Here is a 23,826-nt window from a genome sequence, read left to right on the forward strand (position 1 = left end):
ATTTGCTATTGGCCCAGAGACAGAGCAAGATGCAGGATCCCTTTGCCTGAAGGGTCTAAGTAAGGTGTTTAGTGAATGACTCAGTCAGTTTAGAGGAAGTTCAAATCAATTTGCAGAGCTTTGGCCACTCTTTGCTTATTACAGCGAAGCCCCTCAGGCAAACTCTGTGCAGCTTCCTGGCCAAGTAGCAGCAAGACAGTACCGAAGCAAGCACAGGAGAGCCAGAGACTTCATGCTGCCTTCATGCATTGAAAAGCTTTGGCAGGGACACAGCTGGATCTAGACAATTGTAGGAGCAGGGTGCTAACCACCACCTCCAAAATCCAGCATCCAAGGGATTCTGATCAATGCTTAGGTACCACAGAGGCAGAAGCACTATAAAAACCATCAAGAGAGCCTGAAAAGAGCAAGTCCAAATTGTTCTCTTTGTATTGATTAAAAAGGAATCCAGGGTAGTATCTAAATTGAAGTGATTAAAAATCCCTCAACTAGCCTTTTATATAAACCAAATAGCAAACTGAGCCTTACAAGGTAGCCTGCAAGGCTGTTTTTCAAAAGACTTTTATGCACCAAAAATAAAAAAGGAAAGTTTAAAAAGCCATGCTTTCAAAAACATTTCCGGTAAGGAGCTGGTCTCATTAACTGCTCTCAGCAGGATTCAGAGAAGGATTGGCCGTTGATCTGAAAGGGAATAAAACCCAGAGTTACAACAGTAATGATTAAATCAAACCAAGAAAGCCAGGGCTAGATCATCAGCAGGTGTAAATTGGCATAGTTCCATTGAAGTCAGCCAACCCCCACCAGGTGAAAATTTGCATAGAGTACCAGTATCTGAGAGAACATCACTTAGCCTACAAGATCTATATAGGATTATAGCATAAAGTTATTTGACTAGCCTACTGCAGCTATATTATATATACCGAATACTACATGCAAAGTACAGAACCAGTTCCATTTATGTACTCCAGGAAATACGCTTATTACTAGCCCATATGCAGTTTGAAACTTGAGTGATGTATTTAATATTCCCCTTTAAGGGGTTTAATGTTGTTTCTCTTCCTGAAGTCATGGGATCTCTATCTGAAGTCATAGTTCTCTTGAAGAGATGTTTTGCATAGTTCTTCAAGTGGTTCTATTTTTATTCAAGTAGATTCCTCACGGAGCTCCTTCTTCTCAGCAGCCCAGACACAGATTGGATGAGGCACATTCATTTGGAGCACTTTGGTGAAACATTCAATTAAGAACAGCAGTGGAGTATTTTACTATTTCTCTTTCCAGATTGTTTCCTCTGCCTGTTTCAATGTTACCATCCTCAAGAGGGTTGAATTCTATTTCATTCAGAAATTTTGTAACAATGGGTAACTGTTGAGCTGACATGACTCTGCTTTGCTATAGGGATGCTGTCAAGGTTGTCATGTTTTCAAATTAACTTGCTGTGGCAGTGCTTTCATTTCACAGCATTTATCTTAAGATTTTTGTTCTCGGAGAAGTTGGAGTTTAAAGCAAAAAACACCCAATATATTGTGAATGTACATAAATGGTGCATGTGGGCTTTCCCTTCACACGCGTGTCCCGATTTATTTAGACACACGCACTCTCCAGTTTAAAAGATGATCAGAAGAAGTCTAAAATAAACAAGCCACCCTCTCTTGGTCAGGGGCATGGCTTAGTGTGGACTGATCTGCCTTTGTATTTCAGACGTCCAAGATCAGAAGATCGGAGTAGTTTGAGATCAGCCCCAGTCTCTTGTCAATTGCAGGATCCATTTTGATCTTTTTCTCTTGGAAGTTCATAGAATCATAGAATCTCAGGGTTGGAAGGGACCTCAGGAGGTCATCTAGTCCAACCCCCTGCTCAAAGCAGGACCAAACCCAACTAAATCATCCCAGCCAGGGCTTTGTCAAGCCTGACCTTAAAAACCTCTAAGGAAGGAGATTCCACCACCTCCCTAGGTAACCCATTCCAGTTCTTCACCACCCTACTAGTGAAAAAGTTTTTCCTAATGTCCAACCTAAACCTCCCCCTCTGCAACTTGAGACCATTACTCCTTGTTCTGTCATCTTCTACCACTGAGAACAGTCTAGATCCATCGTCTTTGGAACCCCCTTTCAGGTAGTTGAAAGCAGCTATCAAATCCCCCCTCATTCTTCTCTTCTGCAGGCTAAACAATCTCAGTTCCCTCAGCCTCTCCTCATAAGTCATGTGCTCCAGCCCCCTAATCATTTTTGTTGCCCTCCGCTGGACTCTCTCCAATTTATCCACATCCTTCTTGTAGTGTGGGGCCCAAAACTGGACACAGTACTCCAAATGAGGCCTCACCAGTGCTGAATAGAGGGGAATGATCATGTCCCTCGATCTGCTGGAAATGCCCTTACTTATACAACTCAAAATGCCATTAGCCTTCTTGGCAACAAGGGCACACTGTTGACTCATATTCAGCTTTTCATGCACCGTAACCCCTAGGTCCTTTTCTGCAGAACTGCTGTCCAGCCATTCGGTCCCTAGTCTGTAGCAGTGCATGGGATTCTTCCATCCTAAGTGCAGGACTCTGCACTTGTCCTTGTTGAACCTCATCATATTTCTTTTGGCCCAATCCTCTAATTTGTCTAGGTCCCTCTGTATCCTATCCTTACCCTCCAGTGTATCAACCACTCCTCCCAGTTTAGTGTCATCTGCAAACTTGCTAAGGGTGCAGTCCACACCATCCTCCAGATCGTTAATGAAGATATTGAACAAAACCGGCCCCAGCACCGTCCCTTGGGGCACTCGACTTGATACCGGCTGCCAACTAGACATGGAACCATTGATCACTACCCGTTGAGCCCGACCATCTAGCCAGTTTTCTATCCACCTTATGGTCCATTCATCCAGCCCATACTTCTTTAACTTGCTGGCAAGAATACTGTGGGAGACTGTACCAAAAGCTTTGCTAAAGTCCAGAAATAGCACATCCACTGCTTTCCCCTCATCCACAGAGCCGGTTATCTCATCATAGAAGGCAATTAGGTTAGTCAGGCATGACTTGCCCTTGGTGAATCCATGCTGACTGTTCCTGATCACTTTCCCCTCCTTTAAGTGGTTCAGAATTGATTCCTTGAGGACCTGTTCCATGATTTTTCCAGGGACTGAGGTGAGACTGACTGGCCTGTAGTTCCCTGGATCTTCCTTCTTCCCTTTTTTAAAGATGGGCACTACATTAGCTTTTTTCCAGTCATCCGGGACCTCCCCCGATCACCATGATTTTTCAAAGATAATGGCCAATGGCTCTGCAATCTCATCGGCCAACTCCTTTAGCACCCTCGGATGCAGCACATCTGGCCCCATGGACTTGTGCTCGTCCAACTTTTCTAAATAGTCCCGAACTACTTCTTTCTCCACAGAGAGCTGGTCACCTCCTCCCCATACCGTGCTGCAGAGTGCAGCTGTCTGGGAGCTGACCTTGTCTGTGAAGACAGAGGCAAAAAAAGCATTGAGTACGCTAGCTTTCTCCACATCCTCTGTCACTAGGTTCCCTCCCTCATTCAGCAAGGGGCCCACACTTTCCTTGACTTTCTTCTTGTTGCTAACATACCTGAAGAAACCCTTCTTGTTACTCCTAACATCTCCGGCTAGCTGCAACTCCAAGTGTGATTTGGCCTTCCTAATTTCACTCCTGCATGCCTGAGCAATACTTTTATACTCCTCCCTGGTTATTTGTCCAATCTTCCACTTCTTGTAAGCTGTTTTTTGTGTTTAAGACGAGCAAGGATTTCACTGTTAAGCCAAGCTGGTCGCCTGCCATATTTACTTTTCTTCCTACACATCGGGATGGTTTGTTCCTGCAACCTCAATAAGGATTCTTTAAAATACAGCCAGCTTTCCTCGACTCCTTTCCCGTCATGTTATTCTCCCAGGGACCTTGCCCATCAGTTCCCTGAGGAGTCGAAGTCTGCTTTTCTGAAGTCCAGGGTCTCTGTTCTACTGCTCTCCTTTCTTCCTTGTGTCAGGATCCTGAACTCGACCATCTCATGGTCACTGCCTCCCAGGTTCCCATCCACTATTGCTTCCTCTACTATTTCTTCCCTGTTTGTGAGCAGCAGGTCAAGAAGAGCTTTTCCCCTAGTTGGTTCCTCCAGCACTTGCACCAGGAAATTGTCCCCTACACTTTCCAGAAACTTCCTGGATTGTCTGTGCACCGCTGTATTGCTCTCCCAGCAGATATCGGGGTGATTAAAGTCACCCATGAGAACCAGGGCCTGTGATCTAGCAACTTCTGTTAGTTGCTGGAAGAAAGCCTCGTCCACCTCATCCCCCTGGTCTGGTGGTCTGTAGCAGACTCCCACCACGACATTACCCTTGTTGTTCATACTTCTAAATTTAATCCAGAGACTCTCAGGTTTTTCTGCAGTTTCATACTGGAGCTCTAAGCAGTCATACTACTCTCTTACATACAATGCAACTCCCCCACCTTTTCTGCCCTGCCTATCCTTCCTGAACAGTTTATATCCATCCATGACAGTACTCCAATCATGTGAGTCATCCCACCAAGTCTCTGTTATTCCAATTACATCATAATTCAAAACAGTCTTTCACCCTCAAAATACAAAGGTGATCAATCTGCAGATGGAGGGTGAAGGACTTTGATGGCATTGGTTCTACTTTTTTTTTCTTCTCCTAGATGTCTCCAATTGACCTCCACCTCAGCGTGAGAATAGCTGTATTAGTCTGACTAGCAATAAACTGGCTGGCAGCCATTACTAAGAGCTGTAAACAAGCACCTCCTTCCAAAGGGTTTTACTCATAAGGAAGTTTTCAGTGGAGGGCACACTCTGCATCATCTTCCATTGAAGGGGGAGCTGTCTTCACACTCATCCTCCCACCCAGGGAAAAAACATTTTATCCATGTATTTTCCTTAGTGGCAGGAATCTATCTGGGAGCCACAAGGCTTTGCTGGGGGCTTTCAAGATTCATCTCCACTCAGAGCCAATGTGGGTGTGTGGCGGGGCAGTTACCCCACTCCAGAGAGAAAAGGCTAGGCTGACTGGGGAAGCAGCCACAGCTGGGGCCACTCCCCAATCAAGCCACAGCTGGCCCTATAAAAGAGCTGTGAGCGAGGGGCTGAGGCAGTCTCTCTCTAGCTGTAGAGAGAGAAGGACCTGGCTGCCTGAGAGAGAAGGGGACCTGACTAGAGTAGTGCTGGAGAAAGGCAAGAGGAGCTCCAGCCTGGCAACTCCCCAGGCTGCAGGCCCTGAGCAAGGCCTACAGAGGTACTGAGGCTACACAGGTGTAGCCTGGGGCTAGGCAAAGGCAGCAGGTTGGAACCCCCCCTTGCAAGTGATGAGTGGTTTACAGACTGCAGTCTGCCCCAGTGAGCGGGGGCTAGATGAGGACTGGCAGTAGCCATTGAGGCAAGGTAGGGATAGAGGGTTGGGGGTTCCCCTGGGAGGGGAGACCCAGATTGTGGGGTACTGCTGGGGCAGAACCCTGAGGTAGAGGGGCACCGGAGTCCGGGAGGGACACAGGGGCCAGCGACAGGTGAGATACTGGCCAGGAGAAGGCGCTCCGTATGCTGGAGAGCTAATTCCTAAGATGACCAGCAGGAGGCACCGCACCGGTGAGTCATCGCTTCGCTAGAGGATGCTTCAGTGAATCTGTTTGGAAGTTCTATGTAAAGTAAATAAGGTTTTTAAAATGTTTAAGAAGCTTCATTTAAAATTAAATTAAAATGCAGAGTCCCCTGGACCAGTGGCCAGGACCCAGGCAGTGTGAGTGCCACTGAAAATCAGTTTGCCTACCCCTGGGTTTGAGCATTCATAACTGAATAGGAGGGAGGAAAGGAAGGGAGGTCTTGGATGGTACCATCAAAGACTTTGTCCTAGAAGATTGAGGTCCATTGCTCTGACTACAGAAGTTATATGGTGGATCGTGCAAATGCTATTCTGAGTCTGAACACACATTCTTACAATGATGCACCTTATCCCTCTCAGATATAGATATAATTTTTTTTGCATAGTGTATCTATAGAAAGTTTATTTGATGTAGAATGTTGCAAACAAAGTTTCAGGCAGGTAGAGTATTTTGGATTTGCAAGCTGTAGTAGAGAGAGAGCCTGCTAGTTAGTTAAGTGCTTAAAGCCACTGGCATGTCAACAGTCTCTTCATTGCCAAGAAATTGTGTGCAGTGTCAGCTGTCCTTTTAGATTCTCTTTGCTTTACACATTGCTGCTTCTGTGGAGTTAGTAATACAGTGCAATTTAAGGGGACTTCACTGTCATGAAAGGAAGAAGTTTTTGAGAAACTTTTTGAAGAATCCAGAAATTAAATCCTTTCAGTTAATAGCCTGAGTGAGTTTTCTTAAATGTTTGCAGATACTTCGGTGTGGTGGCATTTAAATCTCAATGTAGTAACATCTTTATTATCAAACTTTAGGACACTGCAAACCCCAACCATTAAAATAATCATGATTTTTAAGCCAAATGATAAGTTTAGGGTTCTTTTTATTTCCCTTTTGGTTTGAGCCTTTGGGTTTGTGTTTGAGCTTTATTCTGCAACCAGGTGGGGTAGATTTTTATTTTATTTTTATTTTTAAGTCAAGATTCTCGCATTACCTGACATCAGTGTTACAATTCTGGAGTTAACTGCACATCTGCCCCATCCGTGGTCTGCTCAGGGGCTCCCAGGCCTTCAGCTGTCACCTTGCTATGTGTAAGCGGGGGAATGGTCCCGCTATTGTGGGGAACTTTCCTGGCTTCTGCACTACCCCGGTGAAGTGGGCTAGCGAAAGGATCTGAGTCCTCGCTCCCACTTCCTTTACCCAGAGGCCTCCCTGCCCTTGAGGACTCCCCTTCCACTTTCCTGTTCGGCAGAGTTTTCGTAACTCCAACAGGGCTGGGCCCCCATCCCTGCTGTGGTCACCTAGGACAGGGGCTAGGGTGTCCCCACTCCGGGGTACCCTCTCTGCACTGATTATTCCATACAGTTTAAAGCAAATACAAGTTGTTTGTTTAACAATTAATTTTAAAAAAGAATAAGGAAAAATGGGAAAGGTTACAGGAGAAAACATCACCCTGCTCTGTGGCAGGGAACATCACAAACAGTGTCTCTGGAACGTCAGGGCAGTTTACAGTCTGTTCCTTGTAGGTCCCAGGCCTCTGTCTCAGGCCCTGGCTGTGCTGCAGGGATGCTGTGGGTTGGACACTTGCAATGGTGGTGGCCACACACCTCCGGGCTTTGGGTGGTGGGACCCTTCTTCCCAGCGTCAGCCCCCTGTCGGGTTAAGAACCCCCTCCCAGCCTGGCCTGCAAAGGCCCTTGGCTGGGGTTGTCTTTCTGCGCTGGGCCCTTTACCCAAGGTCCCCCCCTTGGCTGGCCCCAGTTGCTCACCACACCTGGCTCTATGGCTGCAGCTCTGCTCCCAACACAGGATCTGCTCTTCCTGGGCTGTGCCTCTGGCTCTGTGGCTGCAGCTCTGTTTCCAGCACAGGATCTGCTCTTCCTGGGCTGTGCCTCTGGCTCTGTGGCTGCAGCTCTGTTTCCAGCACAGGATCTGCGCTCCCTGGGCTGTGTCTCTGGCTCTGTTGCTGCAGCTCCGGCCCCTCTGGATCTGGCATGGCTCTGCTCTCCAGCTCAGCTTTGAGCCCCTGCTCTCTCCTTAGCTCGGCCCCACTCTGTCTAACCCAGGCAATTTGAGCTCACAAGAAACGGGACCCACCCTGGCCTTCTATCTTCTTAATTAGCCTGCTCACCCTGTCAATCAGGCTGACCTGGAGCATTAGCCTCTTGCCATTGTTCCTGGGGAGTGTCTCAGGGTCCTGATTTCCCATCAACCTCCTCCCCTTTTATTGCTGGGAACTAGCAACCAAAACACCCCCACTGAATGTTAGTAAGGGGGCAACAGTCCCCTTGCATATGGGAGGGAACTCATGTCCCTCTCCCTCCAGGCCAAGAATTTAGACTGACAGTCCTCCCTGCCATTCACTGTGACTATCCCAGCAGGTCTGACCTTAGTCCGACACCTGTGGTTTGCTGTCTCTTACAGGCAATAACAGGAGTACCAATGCCCAGCCAGCTTCCACAGAGCACAGAACATTTATTTTAGGAAAAAACATAAAACAATAAACAGCCTATACACATACTAGATGTCACCCACTTTCCAGCGGAAGACCCTGCAGGTCCCAATCCTTCAAACCCTGTAGCAGGGTTTTGTCCTCTTGGTTACAATCTTATGTCAGTTTTTGGATCAAAATGAAGGACCCATAGTCAGTCTAGACTTTCTCTTTATACCCCAAACTCTTTCTTTGTCTCCTGGGCCTCTTGAATCCAGTCGGACTCAGTCTGTGCAATTCCTCCACGGGGTGGCACTTCTCTGGAGTTGTTTACCTGTGCCAGGATCTGCAGTGATTACTCCCACACAAACACTAATTTTAATCCTTGGTGGGGAAGCTGAGGAACCCCTGCCCCTGCCAGGACGTTAGAATCCAGTCCCTAGCTCAGAGAACATTTATAGATACAAAAGTTTATGACTAATCCTGGTGGCACATTAATAGTCTTTTGAAATTTCCATGCTTCTAAAGTCTCGCCAGTGTCACATCCAGGAGCTGGGGCTTTAAGAAAAACCCACAGCAAGCGTTGTGAGATTTGTAGTAAAGTCCTGGGTTGGCAACACTAGAAGGGAAGAGATCAATTCTGAGCACCTTTCTCTACCAGCCCACACCACATAATCAGCCCTGGCTGCTCCTCCTTCCTTTCACTCCCTGTAGCTTGTCTGAATGCTGGAAGAGTCCTGATTACTAGGCAGAATGCCTCATGCTCCATCCCTGCTTTGCCTTTGCCACTGGTAGCATTCCCTGTGTGGTGCCACTCTGGACTCCAAGGGGGAACAGAACCGGGGTGTGAGGGGAGCTACCGAGACTCAGCAAGCAGTAGGGGGTAGCTCCAGATTGGCAAGGGGCATCCCAGCAGTTCCTACCGCAGCTGGTGCCCGGTGCTCTCTTTCCGCCCCCTCCCCTGGTAGCTGGCATCTTGTGCACTGATGCTCCCCTGCCCCCTAGGTGCTGGGCCTTGTCCCCCACCCCTCCCCAACAGCTAGCACATGTGCTCCTGCCCCTCCCCGAGGCCAGGTGTCTCCTCCAGGACCCACAGTGGCTGGAAGGCAAGGAGAGGAGAGATGTTGCTACCTGCTCCCTGGTGGCCAGCGCCAACTGCAACAGAACCTCTCTGGGTCCCACAGCTGCCTTCACCTCCACCCCCCACGCACATATGTGTAGAGGCAGAAACAGAGCCAAATCCTGCTCTCGCCTTTGTGGGATATTGTGGAGGCAGAAAACATTTTTTTTGGGGGGGACACACAATACATTAGATGCCCGCCAAATATTTCTATTGTGGGGGTTTTAGCCCCTCCTTCCCCCCTGATTCCACTGCCTCCGCTGGTCTCCATTCTAGAACCTCTGTGCTCCCAGCCTTTGTTGCATATGGCCTCAGAAAAGCAAGAGGTTTCAAGAGCAGTGGGGAACAGTTGCAACGCACTGCAGGCAAGAATCACAGTATGGGCCCTGAACTTAGAAACCCCATCCTCTCCTTTCAGTACAGCCCCAACTAGCAGACCCCCCCTAACCTCCTGGAAGTCCCCTGAAGACATCCTCCTGGTGTGAAACTAGTTCCCTAAGCATTCATTATTTGCAAACTATAAAGAGATGTGTTGCATTAGCTCAGCAATAATAAAAAGAGTGCAAAATCTATAAAGCCTTTCCCTGTGATCTAGCTCACAGGCCTCTGTTAGTCTCCTACTTCGCTCATTCTCAGGGCTGCCCAGAGGGGGGTAGGGGCAAGTGGGGCAATTTGCCCCGGGCCCTGCAGGGGCCTCCATGAGAATATAGTATTCTATAGTATTGCAACTTTTTTTTATGAAAGGGCCCCCTGAAATTGCTTTGCCCCAGGCCCCCTGAATCCTCTGGGCAGCCCTGCTCATTCTGCCTGGAGTTTATTTTCTCACCATATAATAATTCCGTAAAACAAGGCTTCAGGTGCATACGTGGCTGTGAAGGCATCTCATGGAAGATACTTCAGGAGGAGGATGGGAAATAATTTTAGACTCTGAATCTTACTTTAAAAATTACTTCCCAAGAAGAAAAATTATTGTGATGTTAAGTAGCTGAAGGATAAAATGACCCCATGTGATCTGTTGCAATGCTACAGCACCTGATTCTCACTACATACTACATAACAGAAATTTGTTTGCACACATCCCTATATCTGTTGCCACTAGCAATGCGTATACATAACTGTTGTGCAAGTAAGAGTTAATTGCATCAGAGTCTGAGGGACAAGAATTATAGGTCTGTTCCCATCTCTAGCTTCTATTAGGCCATCTAGTGTCCATCCTCCTGTGAGGATAGGATTGTTCTACAGAGTATGAGCCAGATCCTCAGCTGATATAAATCAACGTTGCACCATGGAACTCGATGAAGCTATGCCAGTGGAGGATCTGGCCATATATATTTTCTACTGGTTTATCTGGACTGATGTTTCCTTCATATTTAACAAGGCATCTGGGAAGGGATGCGTGAGGAAAAGGGTGACTGTATTTAGGGGTTCTAGGCTTAGTGGAAAGTTGACCAGAGATCACTGGGTTGTGCAAACAGCATAGTATGATAGCTATACTGTGCCATTTACAAATACAAAAATATATGTAAATGCCTAGAGCCAGAGCTAGGTACTTTAATTATATATAGCTAAATAACATTAAAAGCCTAAGTGTTCTCTACTGCATCTCAGTACTTCTAGATACAGTACACTATATGCTTCCTTGTAGTACCATGCTAAACGCTAGACACTCTTCTTGATGTTTTTGCCTTTCAGTTATGTCCTTGTATCAGCCCCAAACTACACATCTTTAGCTCCTTCAGGCTTTCCTCATAAGTCATTTTTTCCTCCAGTAAGCAAAAATATTCCATTAACGGATCAGCCTGTCTTTCTAATTCCAAACTTTAGAGATGTCCTAAATGAGGGAAGCCCCCTGGACTCTGGTTGTACTAATGCTGGCCAGGTAACCAGGCTCATGTTTCTTGCCCAATCTTAGATACTTTTCACACTTGCTCCTTAAGGTACCTGGTAATTCTCTGGTGTTGAAGGAAAACTCCATCAAAATAGGAGAGATTCAGACTGCTTCATGTAATTACAAAAAAGAAAAATCCCAGGGAAGACTGTTAGGGCTAGACTCTGTGATCCACTAAGGCCAGGTAAATAGTGCAGAGTGGACTTAAAGCAGCCAAACCTGTGCAGGGGAACTCTGCAGAGCTACCTCCAACACCAGTTATTACCCTCCTCCTGGTGTAAGGGGAAGGAAGGGGTGTTGGGGTTGTGAGCAGGTCAGGGGAAGGTGGGAGCAGAGTTCTACTATGCTGAGTCCATCCAAACAGAGCTCAGATGTAATGGAGAATCAGGGCCTAAGCATCTTAAAATATGAATAAAAACCAGTCAAACAGGAAGGGGCCATCCTGAAAATTTAAAGCTGCAGAATAGATTAAGAATATTATTTCCCAGTTGAAAGCCTTGGAAATCAGGGGCTCTGAAAGCTGTGTAGTAAGGTAAGCTCTGTTTTGGACAAGTACATTTAGTCATGGTCAAACCAACTCTTAATTAACCAAGTGTTCTCCCCCCCACACACTCAGTTTTCCAAATTATTAAATAACAGACCAATTAAAATGAGTTTAGCATGTAATTACTATCTATTCCAGATACTGCTGTCACCAGTTGCAGCTTCCTAAACCACCATCTGTTAACATGCTGAAAAATAAAGTCCATCATGCAGGGTGGATTTGTTTGAAATCAAGGCCATTTAAATCACCAAGTGGATTTATTTAAGCAATTACATAGCTTAATATTTTCAGATTCTTATTAATTGTACATTTTATATGTTAGAAAATGGGAATGAGATATTGCTCATTTACTAGATAATTAACTATTCATGATTTCTCCTGAGCTTCAATAGGATAGTAAATAGAATTTAATTAAACACACAAAACAGCATATTATTTTTTATTAACTAAAACCCTTAATACAATACATGACCTGTTGTGCATATTTATATAAAACTAACTAAAAAGTTAGAGGGTTTTCTCCTGATTTGTTTTTTATGCAGAAAAGCAATCTTTAACTCAAAACTTTTGACAGAAGCTCATGGATTCAGAACATTTATTTTTTTATTTAAGATGTTTTAAGAGATAAGTTTAGGCCTTAAATTTTATATTAAATTCAGATTTTATTTTAAACAGGTTTATTTTTAAAAAGGAAAATATAATTTTAAACAACAAAACAAATCCAATTTAAATTAAAAAAAAGATTTGTTTTTGGATTTTTCAAAAACTCATTAATTTTTATCCACCTGCCCTCATGCCTAAGTCAAATAGCTGAGAATTGAAAAAAACCAAAACTACCCCACCCCAGATTTTAAGAAGCAAACATAAAGAAAGGTAAAATCTAGAGAACTAGAATGGGGTAAAACTTCCACTAAAGATTTAACACTTCTCAAATAAGATCAGTGTCCAGAACTCAATGTTTTAAAGCATAGTATAAACTTTACAGCAAAAAAGTGAAACTTTCTAATATTGTCTAACAGTGAAGCTGATTTTTTTTCAGCTCTACTTTGCATCACAAGAAATCTTTATATAGCACCTTCCAGGAAGCCTCATTAAGCCTGCAAACAAAACAAAAAAAAAACACAACCCCCCACATCAACAGTTCTACGCTCTGAACTAGAGATAGGGGAACTGCATAACAGAGCCCTGCATCAAATTTTAGAGCCTTGGTGCCAAACACCCACTCTTGGAGATGTATTCACCTGGCCTATTCAGGCTCTGCAGAATCTTAACTTTTGTTTGAAAAAGGGAAAAATTAAAGCGATTATCTATATTAGAAAGTCCCACCAGTGAAACAATAGGGATTCTAGATACACTATATCTTGATGCATATAGATGAGTTTAGATTCACTCTTTTACCAACATTTTAGCTAAATCAAAATGTGTGAGGTTTAAACCAGTTTAAGTGCATCAGCATTAAGGATTTGCACCAGTGTAACCTGCATGAATTTAAATAGAATTATGCTGATGCAGCTTGTCTCCTGTAGAACAGCCCTAAGACTCTAGCTCCTGTGCCTGCAAAGATACTTGATTAAATCAATGAAATGTTATCTTCTGGTGTCTGCGTGGCATCTGAAACAATAGCTGGGAGAGGTGTAAAAATGGTCCCTAAAAATGTCATTGGGGGTTAACACTAATGTCTGATAATGACATTAAATATCAAATATCAATAAACAGTTTAATTGCCCGTAATTTTAGCAGATGAACGAGGAGTGGGGTGGGACTGGAGTCCATGGAGGAAACTAGGAGCTGCCTGTTGAGATGGAAATGCTGAGGGAAGAAAGGAGGATGAGAAACAAAGGTCAGAAATAGCAACATTTCTGAAGAGAAGCTGATATTCCCACTGAATGACATGGTACGTGACAATAAGGAACTGAACAAATAATAAATAACTAAAAGTTCAATTACTACAAAGGCCATATATAACCCTTCCCTTTTGTGGAGCCCTCTCTTTGACATCTGGGGGAGTTCCAATTGCTGTGCATTGAAGAGTGTCCATGGTCCAGAATTTATACCCCAACCAAAGCCTATAGTGAGATGGGGAAGTCAGTCTTCTACACAAATAGAGTTTGAACCCCATGCTTTAGAGCTTTTCAAGATGGGGTCCCAATTAGGATGTGAGAGGAAAGAGAAACTAGACATTTTCTATTAAGAGCAGAGTCTCTCCCAATACTATTTCCACATTTTCTTGTTTTTTTTTAAAAAGACCATTGTCTTCAACTAGGAGCAAGTAGCAGCTTTGATGCTCTTCTTGAGTCAGAGGTAGTGAGTTGCTGCTGTGTATCTCCACCTGCTCTTTTCATGCCTTTGCCCTGTCAGTAATGCAGTTTTTTTCAAGAATCTCTACTGTTTTGTTTCCCCACTAAATTCTTAAGACATACAATACCACTGCTGGGTCTTAACGTTCATAACAGCTCAGATGGTTTATATATTATATTATGCCTTCCTTGTATGCAATACAAAAGCAATAGTCCGATCATGAAAAGAATAGGGGATATGATGAAAAACTGCTGATCAGCTGCATTCTGAATGGGGCAAAGGATGTTGTCAGTGCAGATGCCCTTTCTTAATGCCCTTACATTTCCCGTTGCATTAAGATTCACTCTGACAGTGGAATGTCACACCAAGAAGTAAAAACATCTGGGGCTTGACTCATGCCAGTTAGTTGGACTGGACAGGGGGCTGTATGGAGGGGTATCTCTTTCTGCTAACAACCATCTACCATGCTGGGCTAGGCTGTCAGTCCTGCTTAGAACACACATCCAGTGTTCAGCTTTGAATTCCAGATATTTCTGAAGAAAATAAAAGCACCAGTTGTTTTATGCCCTTAGATAACAGGGACAGTAGAGATACACTACCTGGAAATAGAAACAAGTAGAGCTGCTGGATTGGGTCTGGCTGAGTTAAGGTGACCAGATAGCACGTGTAAAAAATGGGGACGGGGTGGGGGGTAATAGATGCCCATAGAAGATAAAGTCCCCAAAATCGGGACTGTCCCTATAAACTTGGAACATCTGGTCACCCTAGGCTGAGTACATGTTTTAGCAATGGGAGTAACTGTGACTTCTCTTCAAGTTCCTTTCATGATATTGTTTCCCTCACCTAATGGCAGTTAGAGCACTACAAGCAAGTACCTTTACAGAGACATATTAAATCCGTTGGACAGTTAAAGCTTTTGGCTGCAGATTTTAAATGTCTGAGGTGACATTTTGGCTCCATTAAAGTCAATGGGAATCTTGCCATTGCTTCCTGGTCCCACGGGAGTGCAGTGAGTATGAGTCAGTAGGAATTTAAAATGGGTACACACACTGGCTAAGCCATAGCCCAACCCTCAGCACAGCCATATTTTCCCTAATATAGTCTTGGTAATTAAAACAAAAACAAGAGCAGAACTTCCTAGAACTTAGGACAGGCAAAGGACAGAATTCTCAAGAAATCCACTATGGATAATCGATTCAGTCATTGCTTAGTTATGTGGAAATACCCTAGCACAGTACGATGATTAGTGCAGCTGATGGAGTTACTTGAAGACACAGTATCTAGCAGAATGTAAGTAAAGAACAGGGATAACAAGAACAATCCTGACAGCAGGGCCGGCTCCAGGCACCAGCATTCCAAGCAGGTGCTTGGGGCGGCAATCTGCAAGGGGCGGTAGTCCCTGTGTTTTTGCCCCTAAGCAGTGCGCCGAATTGCCGCCGCAGACGGTGGGGGCAGTCCGTACGCCGTTAGAGCGGCACGCGCATTTCCTCAGTGGCGGCAATTCGGCGGCAGCTTCTATGTTCAGCTGTCCGCGGCAGTGCAGCTTCTTTCTTCTGGCTGAAGACAGAAGCTGCTGCGGAAATGTGCGTGCCGCTGTAACAGCACACGGACTGCCCCCGCCATCCGCAGTGGCAATTCCGTGCGCTGCTTGGGGCGGCAAAAACAGTAGAGCCAGCCCTGCCTGACAGTGAGATGGCCATAAGCATTGTGGCCTCCCAGAGACATTAAAAATCTGCATACCCTGGCAGAGATGCCCTATGCCAACTTCCACCAATAATCACTTCAGACACTATCTTGTCATATTACATGACATGTGCATGCTCAACATACAAAGGAACGTCGTATGCAAGAGTCAAAACTTGCAAGTTTCTCCACTTTCCTGCTCTCTGTGGGGCAGTTTCCAATGGTGATTTGTGATGGAATGGCCACTTCCAGATAGCATGTCCAACAGGAGTGAATAGCCGCAGGGTTATTGTTGGACCAGCTCCTTCACTAAAACAAGAGAGTGACAAACACAGCATGAAAGCGCCGGGCAGGATTAACTGACCTTATTGGCAAGAGAGGGAACAGTGTGCCATGCTAGCTAGAAATAATGAAAGCAGGCATGCATTACAGCCTATGGCAGCCCAGCTACCTTCTCCCTCTCCTTGCAAAAGGCATGCAGACCCCACATCACTGCCAAGATTGCCAGAAGTGAGAGAGGTTTGCTGGTTTAAAGGTTGATCTAATTGCATTGGGCTAAATCCTGTTCGAGTCCCAAGTTACAATCCGAGTACTGTGTACTTTCACGCTGTGGAATTTGCCATAGAATCATGCTCCAGAACCACAGCTTTCATTTTTTAAAGAGTTTCTAGCACTCATGATTGTGATAGCCTTGAAAGCAGTGTGTAAACTGATGCAGTGCTGTCTCCCCAAGTCTGCAGCCAGCCTAAAGCAATAGCTCAAAGGGCTGCAGTGGTCTATCCGTCGTAACCAGCAGTTAACGTAGAAACCTGAACATGAAAAGTTAAATGCCAACATTAATCCTCCGGCTTCTGTGATTCATTTGTATCATGTCAGTACAAAAATCTTTGACATATTGAAAACAGAAGTGTCAGGACAGCATCAAAATAAATGTAATGTAACCCTCCCCCACTGTACAGCACTGATTCTATTTTCAGATTTAATTAAATTTTTTTAATGTAACGTAGGCTTCTGCAGAATTTGCAGAGACAAGGTGGGTGAGGTAATATCTTTTATTGGATTACCCTCTGTTGTAGTCTGTGCTGCTGGAGTGCTACACAATCTAGGGGCTTTGCTGCAGAATTTAAGTGCAACTTGCTATGGAGGGCATGGGGCCTTTCTGATAAAATGGCATGAACGTCCTGGCTATTTTGCGATGCAGGCTGTGATACATGCATCGGACTGTTTTCTGGGTCTCTTCAAGATGACCTGCTGAAGGAGGCATTCGTTGTCATGTCCTAAACCTGCTTTAAATCCAGTGACAACCACCAACAGGCAAGTTGAAATTCAATGAGACACTGGTGTTCAGGGAGGCTAGCTAGGTACTGCATGGAGGGGGACTTGGCTATCCTAGTTTTTTTTATTTCAGTAGCGGTTTGGGTTAGCCTGAGATTGTATCAGTTCTCCCTGACAGACTAGGTAAACTCCTGGAACCAAAGTGTGCATGGGGAGAGAAAAGGAATTGTTTGTTTTTTCCCCAAAACTGACTCATCAAAATGAAAGAGCAACTTAATCCCAAAGAACCCATTCAAAACTGTTCAAGGAGGCACTAAATTCAGCAGTCAGAATGACCGTCTGCACTCAGATCCCCAAGAGTCTTTCAAAGCAAGAGCAGAACAGGGAGCCTGTGGGATGCAGCAGATGTTCCAGCGGCTGCTTATCCTCCGTTAGGGGTGGGGAGCAGGGCCGGCTTTAGGGGAAGTGGCCCCCAACATTTTTTTTTTTTGGGGGCGGCGCAAAAAAAAAAAAAAAAAAAAAAAAAAAAAGCTTTTTTTCTCTAAACGGTTCCTGTAAAAAGTTCTGCTTTAAGGGATGTGCCACAGTATGTATTGGATGGCGATTAAGAACCAAAAAGCTGGACATGTCTGGAAAAATACAGATGTACGTTAACCAGAGACCTAAGTTCTTTTTAAAAGATGAGCAGATGTCCATTTTTAGGGACAGTCCCGATTTGGGGGGGTTTTTTTTTATATAGGCTCTGTTACCCCCCCCCCCTGTTCCAATTTTTCACATTTGCTCTCTGGATCATTGAGAAGGTTACTGCCTCTGACTGGGCAGCAGCAGTGGACATGGGGCTGGCTGGAGGCAGGGGCAGGGCTGACTGGAGGTAGGGTCTGTGGGCTGGACTGGCAGGTAGGCTGCAGGGGGGTGGCAGGGGTTGGGGCGCTGGACACAGAGGAGTGCGGGACTGGCTGGCTTCAGGCAGGGGCGGCGGTGGGGAGGATAGTCACACTCTTCAGGAAGACCTGATGGGAATTTCAGGGAATATTCTAGGCCTCAGTGGTTAGAGCCCTATTGATTTTGGGGAAAATCAGAGAACCAAAAATGAGAAAATGAGGGACACATGCATTTAGGGTGACCAGACAGCAAGTGTGAAAAATCGGGACGGGGGTGGGGGGGGGGGTGTAATAGGAGCCTATATAAGAAAAAGACCCAAAAATCGGGACTGTCCCTATAAAATAGGGACATCTGGTCACCCTACATGCATCTCTCTGTCTTGGTACAAAGTTCCCATCATGCTAGACTTGGGAGACAGGTGATCCGAAACAGGCTGAAACAGCTGGTGCTGGGAGTCAAGGAACCAAGACTCGATCTTCCCTCCACACCTCCTATTGCAGGTTCTTACCCTGGGAGCTGTTCCAGAAACTGTACTGATGCTATGGAACTGAGAAATATTTTTAGCAGCAAAATTATGTCAAGCCTGTCAAGCATAGCTGTTCACACCGGCACTTGTTGCGGCAAAAGTTTTGTCTTTCAGTTTTTTGTTTATTTTTAACTCCTCTGAAAGATAAAAGTTTTGTTGTTCAGTTGCCAGGGTAGACATAGCCTGAGGCTGTCTAAAGTAGAGAGCTTACAGCAGCGCTGCTGTACCAGTGCAGCTGTGCCGCTGTAAGAGCTCTCATGTAGGCACTCTGGAGCTCTCCTGTTGACATAACTAATCCCCCCCACAACGAGCGGTGGTAGCTGTCTCCTGCTGACACAGCGCTGTTCATACTAGCACTTATGCTGGCGTAACTTATGTTCTCAGGGGGGTGGAATATTTACATCGCTGAGCAACATCAGTTTTGCCCACAGAAGTTGTAGTGCAGACACAGCCTTACGCTAGAGTGAAGCTGCAGAAACTCTTGTGAAGTCACTCAGGATTTGCGACAGAGTAAACTGAGAGCAAACTTCACCCCCAACTCTTAAAGGTTGAATAAATCCATTGCACAAGCTCACAGGGCCTTGACCTGGTCGAGGTGCGGAGGGGGAAGTTTTCAGAGGCACAGGTGTCCCAATTGCCCTCTTCTCTCCTCCCAGGCACTCCTGCAATACAAATAGTTCACGCACTTGCCCCTTCTTCACCCCTCTACGTTTTTGGATGACGTTATATTCAATCAAACCTGCAAAGTAATTACTCTAGAGAAAACTTGGTTAGGATATAGTTCGCAGCTGCAGTCCTGATGGTTCTCAGCTGTGAAATTAACAGTTCCAAATTAAAAAAGAGGGTGAATTACAATGAGTTTGCCAGAAGTTACTATTGGAACATGTCCCCAAAGCTGTGACTCAGTGGTGTAAGAAGGTCCCAGAGGGCCCTGGTGCAAGAATAGGTTAAAGGCCCTCTTCCTGATTCTGCAATCCACCCCCTTCCAGCACCCCCATAGCCCCAGCTCCCTCACAACCCACTACAACCCTCCAGCTCCCTCCATGGTCCCCCCTTGCTCCCCTCCAGTTCTTCCTCAATCCTCTTCGAGCCTCCTTCAGTCCAACCCTAGCTCCCCCAACCTGGATCTAATCCCCCCTCCAGCCCCTTTTAGCTCACTGCCTGCCCCACACTTCCTGCCTCTCCAGGCCCCCACAAGCCCTCCCCCAGCTCCCCTCCAACCCTCCTCTCCCAGTGTTGATCCAGACCCTCTGAGCTCCACTCCAACCCCTTTTCCCCCATCCTCAACAACTCCAGTTCAACTCCCTGACCCCACCTCCCCAGCTCAGATCTCGGAGCACTGGGGGAAGGAGAGCTGGGAGGCAAGTTGCCAGTTCCTCTTCACTGCCACCTCTCCCATACAAAGTGGCTGATACTTCTACCTTGCATGCCACTGGGGGAGGGGGAGTAAGGGGAGTGTCTCCAGGCTGCTCCCAACCCCCAACATTGCGATGCCCCCATGCCTTCTCTGCATATCCTTGCCAGCTGCTCACATCTGAGGCCCAGGGTTGCCCCAGCTGGAGGGGACCCACCTCTCAGCTGCCCCCTTCCTCAGGGGCCAGCGGGCCCCGCTCTCCCCTGCAGGCCTGTCTCCTTTGCTGCATGGCATGGCTTGGCTCAACTTCTGCCAGGCTGGTGGTGGCACAAATGAGGTTATCTATGTGTGGCTAGATCCAAGTGTTCTACACAGCTAGAAGCCTCTTTCAGCATCAGCACAGACAGTCTGTCACCCCAATTTCTGGATACCTGCATTCTGTCCAATGGAGGTGGTCTGTACCTACCAACTGGTTACATCTCCAGGCAGTAGGTATCCAGATTCCTGGATGCGTGGGCCCTATCCACTGTACTAGTTAGGGGTGCAGTCCCCTTATCTCCAGACCGAGCATGGCACCCCACTTGTCTCTCTGGACTCCTAGGTTCTAAATTGAAATAGTACTCTGGTTGGGTCCCTATAATCTTGTGGTCCCTGGCCAGTGACTGCACCACTTGCACCACTGTAGTTACACCACTTGTGGCTTTCTCCAGTACTCCAGGCTTACAGACACACAGTTTAGTTGTAGTATCTTTGCTTGGATGAATCACAGTTATTTTGAATCAGAAATGCAGGCGCTGACTTTGAGATGCCAATCCGGATGCATGCAGAAAGCCTCATTGGACCCTAGAGCCTGAACAACGAGCGGTGATCAAGCAACTAGCAAAGTGGAGTTTGCTTTGCAACTTTGGGAACACCATGTAAATTATAAGTCACAACAGCTGCCAATGACAGCTAATATTGGAGGCCAGTTAATAATACCCATGTATAGGACACTGATAAGTGGTTTTATTCTGCTGAAATTAGTTATTTTGGGTGAGATCCACAAAGGTGCTAAGGAGCCTAAACTCCTGATTTAAGTGTGTGAGTCCTAGTTTTCATGCCACTATGATCCACAAAACTCCCCTCAAACCTTGTAGGTGCCTAAACACACTTGGTACCTAAGTGTTCAGGGTAAAAGTTCCCTCAGCACCTATGTTTCTGCCTCTGGGCCTGTGTCTTGCTGCCTCCCGCTAAGTGTTCAGATGCCTGTCTCCCACCTAAACCCCAGAGCAGCAGCAGCGACGGTAGCACTACCCAACTTATAACTATTATCCCAGTGGTTAGAGCACTCACTTGGGATGTGAGAGATCCAGGTTTCATTTCCCCCTTCTCTGCCAGAGGGGAACAAAGATTTGAACAGTGGTCTTCCACCTCTCCAGTGAGTGCTCTGAGCACTGGGATATTCTGACATGGGAGTCCCATGGTCTCCCCTGTTTGTTCCAATGTAGGTAAATAATGAAAGAGTGATTGGAGTAAGGGGAATAGATCTTGGCTTTCCCAGCTGGGTGCCCTCACCACTGGACTAGGGAGTCATTCTCACTGTCCCTCGCGCCCTATGGCTTTGAATTAATAGAGAAGATGGTGGCCCAGAAAGCTGGTTTGTGAGATGGTTAATTTCTATTAAAATTCCTTTCTGGGTCCCAATGAGGGACAGAGAAATAGGACCCAATTGCAGGGAGTGCTCTGCAGGGGGGTTCTCCTTTCCTCCTTCCAACTGTCCTTATCTAGAAAACAAAACAAAACAGGGACTGACATATTTTCACCTTGAGGTACCACACTGGTGATGTTTTTCTTGGCAGCGGGAAAGGCTGCAGCATTGGCTAGTAGCTGTGAGGCTCCATATTGAGTCAGGTGAAGGGGGATGATTGGCCAAAACCTATTAGGAGTGGGCTTAAGGGACTATACAGATGGTCTCACACAGGTGCCAATTTCAGGTGGAGAGTCAGTTTAGCTGGGAAGCCTGCTCCAGGAGACGCTCCTTCCAATTGGAGGGTTTAGCACAGCCCAGGAGCTCCCTTCAGCTGGAGAGTGTGACATAACTCAGAAGACTTCTGGAGCCCAGAGTTTAGTTCAGCTCAGAGCAAGCTCCTGGCATGAGCTTCGGGAGTTTACTTCAGGCCTGAGAGCCCATTCCAGTTTCAGAAGCTTCCTTTGGGTTAAGGGTTCAGTCTGACTAGAACCTAGAGCGCTTAGGTACTTTTATTACCCCCACTTCCATAGTGTCAGAGCCCCTCACCATCCGTAATGGATTTATCCTCACACACCCCCTGTGCGGCTGAACGTGCCATTGTCTCCATTTTACAGGTAGGGAACCGAGGCCCGGGGAGCCTACATTCACAAAGGTACTTAGGTGTGATGCTGGTTTTCTGTGCGCCTAGAAAATCACAGTGTGAGTCACCAAGCCTCCGTTAGGTGCCTAGGCTCCTGTACAATGAATGGGGAGAAACAGGCACCTTAGATTGTGGTTTACAAAAGCCTCTGAGCACACCGAGTGGATCGGGGCCCACACGTGACTTTTGCAGCCAAGCATCTATCTTCCCCCAGATTGTGAATCACAAGCAGAGATAGGCGCCTCCTTGCAGCCCAGATTGAGGCACAAAATGCCATAAAAAGGCCAGGGCTTAGCATATGCATCTCCTGTTGGCATTCCCCATTGGTTAGTTTAGACGGCTCCCCACATAGCATGCTGTTTTTTGTGGATCCTATTCTAGAGTACCTCCCTGTCCCCATTCATTGTATAAGAGCTTAGGCACCTAAACTCAGGCTTTGTGGGTCACAGTGTTGTTCCTGTGACTTTCTGGGTGCTGCAACACTGAGTAACACAACACCCACGTCTCTTTTGTGGAGCTGGGCCTCAGTGACTCACCCAAGGTCAAACAGGCCCTAACCAGGGAGCCATTCGTCCTCACTGTTAGCTTTCAGTTAGAACCCTTCTTGCCTTTAAAGGAGGATGTGTAAAGGGGACTTTATGAAGATGCCAGTAGAATTTTGTAAATTAAACCAGCATTGGTGCACCCAGTCCCCTCTCTCCCCCCAAAAAACATCCCCAAACAAACATCTAAATCAGCCACCAATGTTATGTGGCAAATTAAAATGTGTTAGCTCCCTCTGCTGCAGCAGCTATGCCAAACACTAGTTAGTCCCATGCAGGATGACCAGACATCCCGTCCTGATATTAGGGGCTTTGTCTTATATAGGCAGCTATTCCCTGCCCCCCCCCCAAAGTGTCCCGATTTTTCACACTTGTTATTGGGTCACCCTACTCCCAGAGCCCTGCTCCTTTCTCTGGAGGCTGCCAGTGAGGCTGGTGCACATAATCACAAGACTGGAGCCAGTTTGGATTCTGCCCAGTTAGAAACATGAGGGAGACAAATCAGGCTTTGAAAATACGATCTCTCTCCTTAATGGCTTTCTTCTCCGTGTGACACCATGAAAGGAATATTACAAAAGAAAGCAATATTATGACTTCATTAACTACAGCCAGGCACCTTTTAGAACTGGTGAGGGCAAACTACAGCCCGGGGGCCGCATCTGGCCCTTCAACCGTTTTAATCCGGCCCTTGAGCTCCTGCCAGGGAGTGGGGTCCAGGGCTTGCCCTGCTCTGCGCATGCCATGGCTCCACATGGCTCCCGGAAGCAGCGGCATGTCCCCCCTCCATCTCCTATGTGTAGGGGCAGCCGGGGGCTCCCCATGCTGCCCCGCCCCAAGCGCCACCCCCTCAACTCCCAATGGCTGGCAACTGCCGCCAATGGGAGCTGCAGGGGAGGTGCCCGTGGATGGGGCAGTGCGCAGAGCTGCCTGGCCGCTGCTTCTGGGAGCTGCTTGAGGTAAGTGCCACTCGGAGCCTGCATCCCTGACCCCCTCCAGCTCCCCAACCTCCTGCCCCAGCCCTGATCCCACTCCAAACCCCTCGGTCCCAGCCTGGAGCACTCTCCTGCACCCCCAACCCCTCATCCCCACCCCAGAGCCTGCACATCCAGCTGGAGCCTGCACCCCTTCCTGCACCCCAACCTTCTGCACCAGCCCTGATCCCCCTCCTGCCCTCTGAACCCCTCGGCTCCACCCTCCTGCACCCCAGAGCCCATGCCGCCAGCCAGAGTCCTCACCCCCCAACCTGCACCCCAACCCTCTGCTCCAGCCCGGAGCCCCCTCCCGCACCCTGAACTCCTCATTTCTGGCCCCAATCCAGGGCC

General features: G+C 46.8%; 1 protein-coding gene across 1 annotated transcript in view; it reads right to left on the reverse strand.

Moving 5' to 3' along the window:
- Positions 1 to 567: 567 nt before the first annotated feature.
- LOC120383130 (urotensin-2 receptor-like) overlaps positions 568 to 23,826 on the reverse strand; it is a 32,743-nt gene continuing 9,484 nt past the window's right edge. Inside the window, exon 2 of the mRNA XM_039500752.1 lies at positions 568 to 681. The gene's annotated coding sequence lies outside the window, so the exon portion shown is untranslated. The remainder of the gene's footprint in view (positions 682 to 23,826) is intronic.

The sequence above is a fragment of the Mauremys reevesii genome, linkage group 15, assembly GCF_016161935.1.
Source record: "Mauremys reevesii isolate NIE-2019 linkage group 15, ASM1616193v1, whole genome shotgun sequence".
Lineage (NCBI taxonomy): Eukaryota > Metazoa > Chordata > Testudines > Geoemydidae > Mauremys > Mauremys reevesii.